The following is a 9,682-nucleotide window of genomic DNA, read 5'->3' on the forward strand; positions in this document are numbered from 1 at the left end:
GCGAAAGTACAATGAAATAGGCACCAGTATCATTACACAGGCAGGGTTCTATAAAGGCAGAAGCCTTGCGGGAAAAACTCATGATGAGCCCTGATGAGGGACAGACAAGCCATTCCCCAGAAACCACACGCGGGCTTGCCTCTCTCCTTCCTGTCCTGCCCACGATGACCAGGACGGGCTTGGTTCTCCAGAACCCCTGCCGCATCTGGGGGAAGCACAGGCGGGCACACTTCTCTATCCCAGGTCTACCCAGACTCCACCTGGGACCCTCTGTTGGAGAGACGTTGCTTGCTCACTTTTCTGTTTTTCTAATTCAGTGCATTTTCGCATTTCCTGACTTAGCAAGGTAGAGGAAGAGGAAACGCCAAAAATATTACAAGACCAGCTAGCTGGTGGCACTTCCAAGGGATGGGGGCTGGCAGGGGAAGCTCAGGCAGCAAGGGACCTCGGTCTCTCTGCAACCCGGCACTTGGGTAGCCAGCAGAGCTGACGGGGTCCCCCCAAAGTGCTGAAGGTCTCAGGACGCCGTCTGTTTCTGGGGAGCATCTGGGGCAGGAGCCCATTTTCTCCAAATAACGGAGAGACGTTCGAAAGCTGGTCTCGATCACCCCCTCACAGCGACGCAGCTACACATCACGTCGTGCTGCGTCTTCCTAATTCTCAGAAGATGGGGCCACCTGCCACAAACCCCAGGAGGCCAGGCCCTTGGGTTGTTTTTTTCCCCTCATGCTTCAGATGGATTTGTCCTGATCAAATCAGACGCCTTCTCCTGATCTCTCTTGTGGCCAGTGGCCTGCTTTAGGGACAGAGCTGGCTGAGGCTGGGGACACTAGCTGTGGCTCGGGACCCAAGGTTTCAGTTGTACAAAAGGCACATGTGTTGGGACTCACACTGTGCCCGCAAATCAACCACAGCCGACATTTAAAGAGAGGACCGACCCACTCAGACCCCACCCCTTCCTGGGAGTGGATACGGGGTACGTGGGCTGGGAGAGGGTGATCATGGGTTGGAGACTTTAACTGATTCCTGAGGTGGGGTGAGAAAAGTGAGTGTCCTGGGTTGCTAAGCGAACAATCTGGCCTGCAGCCTGAAGGATGCACAGAGAAATGAATCCTCAACTCCAACTCCTCACATAAAGCCAGGCATCGAGAAGAGCCTGAATGAAGGAATGAATAAACCTCAATGAGGGAACGAACATTTGGGAGGTCAGTGAGTTTACCAGTAGAGACTGACTCCCACCGGGGTACCACTACCTCCAGGAAGATTTCCCTGGCCTCCCCTCCCCCACTGGGTTAGAGGCCTCTCCCCAGACCCCCAAAACACCTTCCCCTACCAGCCTGCAAAGATGTCCTCGTCCTAATCCCCAGGACCTGTGAATGTGTTAGGCTACATGGGTTACACAGCAACGAGGAGCTAAGGCTGAAGACGGAATCAGGGTTACTTATCAGTTGACCTTAAAACAGGGAGATTATTCTAGGTTATACAGGTGGCCTGATGTAATCAAAAGGGTCCTTAAAAGTAGACGAGCGGAAAGAACCAGAGAGATGGCAGCATGAGAAGGACGAGGACCAGCACTGCTGGCTTTGAAGACAGAGGAAGGGGTCCAGAGCCAAGGGATGCAGGAGGCCTCCAGAAGCTGGAAAAGGCAAGGGAATAAACAGATTGTTCCCTAGAGCCTCCAGAAGGAAGAGAGTCCTGAGCACACCCTGAGGTTAGCCCAGTGACACTCATTTCAGACTTCTGACCTCCAGCACCGAAAGAGAATAAATCTGTGTGGCTTTAAGCCACTTAGTTTGTGGGAATTTGTTACAGCAGCAAGAGGAAACGAATACATCCTTTATCATTAGACTGATCCTAATACAACGTAATTTTTATTTCTATACCTATCACTGCCATCAATAATGATGATGATGATGGCAGCTAACATTTGTTGAGCCCTTACCACATGTCAGGCCCTGCAGCAAATTTTTCATACATACAAGATACTATAAAAAGGTAACTTCAGTTGAACACTATGGTGAAGGTAAACACGGGGATCTGAGTGTGGGAACGGGAGCTACAGGTACCTTCAAGGAGTTAAAGACACAGATATATTTTAGAGGATGAGCAGGAGGTAGCCCAGGAGAGAGGAAGAAAGGCCCAGGCAAGAGGAAGAACACAGCAGACCTTCAGAGAGATGGAACGGCAGGACACGTCCCGGCAAGCATTTTGGTAGCTCAGCTGCAGGCTGATAATTTCCACGTTGGTGCCTCTCGTCCCTAAGCCCCCTCTGGGGACTCCAGAGTCGAGTCTGCCTGAAATCTCCACCCGGATGCCTCGCAGACATCTCAAGCTCAGAACGGCCCCCGTGGAACCTGTCTCTAGGCACACGTCTCCCCAGAGCCATCCCTGTCTCTCCAAATGACACCCAGCTGTTCAAACCAGAACCCAAGAGTCAGCCTTGAGTCCTGCCGCCTGTCCCACCCTCATTAAATTCATCACCAAATTTCATCAAGATCCAACCAACCAGGCTGCACTCACTTCTCTCCACCTCTGCTGGCACTGATGGAGGTTCCACCCTGATCTAAGCCACCCTCATCTTTCCTATTACTGCAGTGGCCTACTAACTGGTCTCCCCGCTTCCACTCGCGGCCCCCTGTGATCCACTCTTACAAAAACGCAGTAAAAGTAATCTCCTAAAAATACCAATCAGACCCCACTCCTGAGCCGAAACTCATCAAAGTTTCCCTTTGTACTTGATGGGGGGACTGTCCGCAGCACGGTGTGATCTGCCCCTGCCTTCCTCTAAAACCTCACCCTGGGCTCCCCTGGTGGCGCAGTGGTTGAGAGTCCGCCCACCGATGCAGTGGATGCGGGTTCATGCACCGGTCCGGGAAGATCCCACGTGCCGCGGAGCGGCTGGGCCCGTGAGCCATGGCCGCTGAGCCTGTGCGTCCGGAGCCTGTGCTCCACAACGGGAGAGGCCACAACAGTGAGAGGCCCGCGTACCAGGGGTGGGCGGGGGGCGGGGGGACAAAAAACACCTCACCCTGTGCCATTTTCCCCATCCCGCCCCCGACTCCCCTCACTCCCAGGAACACATCAAGCTCATTCATGCACAGAGAACTTCACACATTCTAATCTCTCTGCCTGGAATGCCCACTCTCCTGCAACCTCTCTGCCTGGCCAGTTTGCTTCTCAATTCTTCAGCCTCAGAGAGGCCTTTTCCTGGCAAAACTAGAACTCCCACACACACACCCCACCCCACTTCACTTTGGTCATCGGGTCAATCCCTGGTGTGTGCTTCCTTGATAACAAGACTCACAACCTTTCATTTGTTAGAAGTTACCTGCTTCTTTATTTTTGCCCACAACTCCTCCAGTGGAATGCCAGCCCCATGGGGGCGGGACCAGGCCTATCTTGTTCACCGCTGTTTATCACCAGGACTTCACACAATGCTTAGCATGAAGCAGGTGCTCAGTACAGGCTTTGCTGAACTGACTCATTAAAAGAGAAAGTGCGAGGCTGACACTGAAAGATGAGGCTGGAAATAGAAGGCCTTGAACACAGGGCCCTCTTCACCTTTGCGCAACTGGTACCTTCCACAGGGGAGCCGCTTATCAAATGTGCAAAAGAAGAATGAAAGGATGACTCAGGCTCCAGATGAATCTGAAAAGTGCTGTCCTTTCTGGCCAAGGTTCCAGAAGCAGCTCCCTCTCCTCCTTGGGACTTATCAGGAGGTAACATATCCAGGGCATATAGCAAGTGCTCAATAAATGCTAGCGAACGCTGTTACTACTGCTTACATGGGGATCATTCATGCATCCCATAGAAAAGACCTGTTCTCCAACCCATGCAGATACAGTGGCTGGGAAATAAGTGGGAAGAAGAAATACAGGAGGGGGAAAATGAGAATGGGGCCACAGGATCCAGTCATATTCCACTGAGAACTTGGAGGGAAAATGCAGAAATGACAATGTTCCAGGTAACACAGGTTCCCTTCTTTCCTCTAGACTTCAGCCACCTGTGTGCAGCACGGAGATGGCCCACAGGGAGGTGGGTCCTCAGGAAGGGTCAGGGAGGGTCCCATTTGTCTGCACACACTCATTTGGGGGCCTGCAAGCCTTCGACTGATTTTGCAAAATCTGGCTCACTGTGGCTGGTGAGGAGTGGGGAGGTGGAGAGAATTTCAATTTCCTTCACCAAATGGCAAGCTTTAGAAAAAGTCCTTTCTCTCCAACGTTATCACATACTAAAAATGAAAAACCAGCCATTCGGAGCTCTCGTAGGGAGAAAAATAGATGGGCTGCCTAGCTCACAGGATACAGAAGGGCTGGAAATCATGTCTAGAGAACATCATACGGTACATTATGTGCTAAGATACTGCCCCTTTTTGGACCTGGGAGTTTCTATTTTTTTTACAGAAGAATGGGATAGAAAAAAGTCATTCCTATATAAGAAGCCACCCATTTTATATTTCAAATCCATTCGGTGGCTGAAGCTCCAAATCCATTTAGTGGCTGAACAGTAGGGGTTAGGGAATTATTTTCTTTTAACTCTGTCTCAAAATATGCAGTTTCAGATAACTGCATATCTCAAAAAATAGCAGCAATAACAGACAAGACAGAACAAGAGAGGGCACTAAAACGATGAAGGTTATAATGCCAAGAAGGCATATTTCCCAACATTTCATGGCTGACAGGCCATAAACTGACATTAGTGAAATGAGCACTGGACGGGGAGTCTGAAGCCTGGCCACATGACTTTACATAAGTCACTTCACCTCTCTAGGCCTCAGCTGTATAACAAGAAGGGACTGAAACAACTATTCTCAAAGATTTGATGCTTCCAGAAGACCTGCATCTTCTCTTCCTGCATCTTCCTCCAACTGCAAAACAGAAAGGCCTTGGGCTGAAGTTTGATGGAGAGATAAAACTGGCCTCAATATTGAATTATGTTTTTCAATCCCCAAACATTTCTCAGCAATCCATGCCCTGCTGTCATCCCAGAATCCATTCTGCTAAGACAAACTGACCGAGTCTACGGGTAAAAAAGTAGGAGAAAGTTCTTGTTCTTTCTGATTAGTGCAGGTAAAGCTGAGGTCACGCTGAGGATGGTCTGAAGTTGGCTCTCCATCCCCCTGCGCTAGTGGAAAAATAAATTATTGAAGGAAACCGCTTTAGGAATGCCCGAGAAGAACTCTCGGGATGTAGGAAACCGCAGAACACCAGACGCCAGCGAGTTTCTTTTTTCTTTGAAACTTCACGTCGCTCTCAGAAAATGCAGCAGGTCCCCAAATGGTACAAGCAGAAAAACACAAGCCACGTCCCTATCTTCCCGTGAACAAACCCCAAGCCCCGAGTGGGAATTTTTTCCTTAAGTTTCGTTCGCTGAAATTAAGTGGCCTGGGGCCTGCCTGGCAGCGCCGAGCCCTAGCCGGGACCGGGGGCCGCGGGGCCGGGCCGGCCGTTCCCGAAACGGCGGGGAACTTTCCTCCGCCGCGCCCGAGACAATGCCACGGCCGGCGCCCGCGCCTCCGGCCGGGAGGGCGCCCCAACGGCGGGGCCCCGGCCCCTCTCCGGGAGGGCGCGCGAAACCTCCGGGGCGGCGCCACCCGTCCCTCCCCGCGCCTCGGGGGCGCAGACCCCCCTGGACGGCTGAGCCCGGCCCTGCGGAGCCCGCGGCCGGCGCCCTCACCGCGCACCGGGCACCGGCCGCGAACGGAGCCGGGACCCTCCCGGAGCCCCGTGCCGGCGCCTCTCCGCGCGGGGGCCGGGCAAGGGGCGCCGACGACCCGGGGCGACCCCGCGCGGCCCCGCCGAGCCCGTCCAGGCGCCCCGCAACTCACCGGGACCGGGCGGGCCGCTGGGCATTATTCCATCGCGGGCTCGGCGCCGTCTCCTCGGCGGTGGCGGCAGCGCAGACGCCGGCGCCCCGGCTCCCCTCGGCCGGCCGATCGCGGCTCTCGGAACGGAAAGCGGGCGGCGGCCGGAGCAGCCGGCGGGGCGGGAGGCGCGGGCCGGGGGCTGCCGGAGCGCAGAGTGCCCGGCGGCGGCGGCGGCGGCGGCGGCGGCGGCGAGGCGCGGGAGCCGAGCGCGGCGCAGGAAGGGGCGGGCGACCATGTGCCGAGGGGAGGAGGCCGCAGCGACGCGCGCGGCTCGGACGATCCCGCTCGGCGGCGGAGGGCGCGGGCTTCAGGAAATCCAAACACTTCGACAGGAAATCGGAATCCTGACTAAGCATTCCCGGCCCGGGGGCCGCCCCGCGCCGGGGGCTCCCGCCTCGCTTAACCCTTTGCCCGCCGGCACGCAGGAGGGGTGGCGGGCTGGCTCTCCGACGCCGCGCACGGGGCAGGCGGCGTCTCGGACACCCGACTCCGGCGTGCGAGCTGGGCCGGGGTCGGGCATCATACCCCTTCGGCCCCACACCCGCGCTGGCCTGCCTTCTCCTCGCTCAGAGGTAGGAGGGGTGGGATTTGTCCCGATAAAACCTTGGCCTTGGGAGGTGCCTTTGTAAGTCCCCGGAAACCAGGAAAGGACCTTGGCCTCTCTCCCATCCTGCAGAGAATGAACTTGCAATCTCCCGGCCGTTTCCCCTATTCTTTCATAAAATAAATGACTTTACCTGGCTAACCCCCTTTCAGGGCTCCGCTTTGCTAATTTCCTCATTTTTTGCCCAGTGCCAGGGGGCAGGACTTTCCGGGTCAGGATAGTATAGAAATAGTATGCACAGTAACGGTATGGAGTTTAGACTCTGACCCGGGTTGGAATCTGGACTTTGCCTTTTTTCTAACTGTATTACCTTGGGTAAGTCACTTCACTTCTCCGAGCCTCCGTTTACTCAAATATGAAATGAGGTGGTCATACCGCCTTCCCAGGTTTGATTTGGAAACCAAATGTTTAGACAGGGACTGACACACGGTAAATGCTCAGATAAATGATAGCCATGGTTGTCTTTATTACCACAAGAGATATCAGAGAAAGAAGGGTTTTAGTGGTGGAGGGCGTGCTGTGCATCTATACCTACTTAACAAAGCCTCGGAACTTCATTAACCTCCTTATCACCCAGAGATTATTTTTCTTTGCAGCATTTCAGAAACTGCTCTCTGCAGAGGAAAAGGTTAGTGGCTATGGCAGACCCCCTTCTGGTGAAATCTGAAACTCAGCAAACCTCACAGAATTTGCTATTTTACTCTTAACCTGAGAGTCAGGACACTGGGTTTGGGGTGGGGGGTGTTAAAAAAGTCTGGAGAGGCTTTACAAAGTCTGAGAAAACCAGAGTAAATCTCTGTCCATTCAGACCTGGACTAGGTGGCCAGCGGGAGTGATTCATTGTGGCTTCCCACGGAAATGCCACATTAGGGGGTTTTCTACCTGGAGGATGCAGCTTGGTGGTTTTGCTGTAAGTGTCTCAAATTCCTTTGACACCCAGTCTGACTTGAAGAGGGAACAACATACCCATGAATGAAAACCAAACTTGAAATGATCCTGCCAGGCACTGAAAGTTGGGTATCAGCTCCTCAACTCTAAGTAAGGACCGAATGGCAGTTTTAGACCCAGTGTGTCTCTTTTCTGCAACTCTTTTTCAGTGGCCAGAAGCAGTGGGACAGGCTCCTGGATTGGCCCCGGGAGTCCAGCGTCCTGCCCAAAAGGCCCTTTTTGCAGCTGCTAATCCTTCTGCCTGGAAGAATCTCTTGCTTGGCTGTTCGTTGAACTCAGCTCACAGCTCAGAAGTCGAGACCTCAAAAGGGGCTTTCCCCAACCATTGGCTCTACTTGTCTTTATAGCCCTTGTCATGGTTTAATTTGTCCTGTTTATGTGGTTGCTTAGTTATCATCTGTCTCCCCCTGCATGGGTAAAGCTGCATTAGGGCAGGACTGCTGCTTGTCTGCATCACTCCTGTATCCCGGTTGCTGGCCCATAGGAGACCTTCAATAAAGACATGTCCAATGAATGAAAGAGGTAAACCAGGTTAGAGTAGCAGGTTCAATCTGTCCCTTAGCTCCCTGTATCTTCCGCTTTGGGGGAGAGGCTTTCACATGGGAAAGCCCAGTGTAATGGAAGAAGCACTAGAGGCTCTATTAATGGCTCTAGAAAGTTAAAACTGTAAGTAATTAAGACTGTCAGACGACATAACTGCAGTCTCATTGGTACAGTCCCAGTTAATTGTGCCCTCCTTTATGCTCCCCCAGCACTTCTGTTCATTTAAAGAAGAATCAGGGACTTCCTTAGTGGTCCGGTGGTAAAGAATCTGCCTTACGATGCAGGGGACGCAGGTTCAACCCCTGGTCAGGGAATTAAGATCTCACATGCCTCAGGGCAACTAAGCCTGTACGCCACAACTACTGAGCTCGCGCGCCTCAACTAGAGAGCCTGCGTGCCGCAGACTACAGAGCCCACGTGCCCTGGAACCCGTGCACCACAGCTAGAGAGAAGCCCATGCACCACAACTAAGACGTGATGCAGCCAAAAATAAATAAATAAATCTTAAAAAAAAAATTAAATAAAGAACGAATCAATCACATTCTATGCTTGCTCGGTACGTGCCCTCCTCCGTCAGATGGCAAACTCTCTGAGTTGGAGGGAAAGCAAAGGAGCCTGCATTTATTGACCACTTACTCTGATCGGGGCCCTGAGCAAGGTGGATTTGAATTCATTAAGTCATTGGTTAAGTGCTCAAAAATCTTCTGGGCAATAGATCTGCAAAGATGAACTGTTCTTGCTCTCCGAGAAACACAAGAAAGTTCTATTTCGAAAGCAGAGAGATGATTACTCTCATAGAGGTATGTCCAGGGTGTCACAGAAAATTTAGAAATTTTCCTAAATCAGAAGGGAGTGGGTATCTTAGTCAGTTCAGGCTGCTATAACAGAATACCATAGACTCGGTGACTTTTTTTTTTTTTAATCTATTTATTTATTTATTTTGGCTGCGTTGGGTCTTTTGTTGCTATGCACAGGCTTTCTCTAGTTTCTGTGAGCAGGGCTACTCTTCATTGCAGTGTGTGGGCTTCTCATTGTGATGGCTTCTCTTGTTGCAGAGCACGGGGTCTAGCCATGCAGGCTTCGGTAGTAGTGGCACGTGAGCTCAGTAGTTGTGGCGCACAGGCTTAGTTGCTCCGTGGCATGTGGGATCTTCCCGGACCAGGGCTCAAACCCATGTCGGCTGCGTCGGCAGGCAGATTCTTAACCACTGCGCCACCCGGGAAGCCCAACTTGGTGACATAAACAACACATATTTATTTCTCACAGTTCTGGAGGCTGGAACGTCTGAGAGAGGTGCTGACAGATTCGATGTCTGGTGAGAGCCCTCTTCCTGGTTCATAGACGACTGTCTTCTTGCTGTGTCCTCACGTGGTGGAAGGGGCAAGGGAGATCTCTGAGGTCTCTTTTATAAAGGCACTAATACCATTCACGAGGGCTCCACCCTCATGAGCTAATCACCTCCCAAAGGCCCCAACTCTAATATCCATGACATTGCGTGTTATAAAATTCAACATATGAATTTGGGGGGTATACAAACATTCACCCTATAGCAGGGAGTTAGAAACCACTTCCAGGAAGTAGGGGCTCTTAAACTCAGCTTCAAGAAAGAGGTGGGACTTATCTAAGTAGATGAGGGGGCACAGGCCCGTCAGCCAGAGCAAAAAGCACAGTTCTGATGATGCTCAGCCATCTGTCCCCTAGACCCACCTCTGAGCTCACCT

The 9,682-nt window shown here is 52.5% G+C and overlaps 1 protein-coding gene across 3 annotated transcripts in view; it reads right to left on the minus strand.

Moving 5' to 3' along the window:
- Positions 1-6,023, minus strand: part of ASAP1 (ArfGAP with SH3 domain, ankyrin repeat and PH domain 1) — a 352,190-nt gene extending 346,167 nt beyond the window's left edge. The window contains exon 1 of one of the 3 annotated variants that reach the window (XM_059043152.2): positions 5,828-6,023. The gene's annotated coding sequence lies outside the window, so the exon portion shown is untranslated. The remainder of the gene's footprint in view (positions 1-5,827) is intronic. The other 2 variants (XM_067017038.1, XM_059043147.2) reach the window with 2 other exon arrangements.
- Positions 6,024-9,682: the final 3,659 nt, after the last annotated feature.

The sequence above is a fragment of the Kogia breviceps genome, chromosome 17 (genome assembly GCF_026419965.1).
Source record: "Kogia breviceps isolate mKogBre1 chromosome 17, mKogBre1 haplotype 1, whole genome shotgun sequence".
Lineage (NCBI taxonomy): Eukaryota > Metazoa > Chordata > Mammalia > Artiodactyla > Physeteridae > Kogia > Kogia breviceps.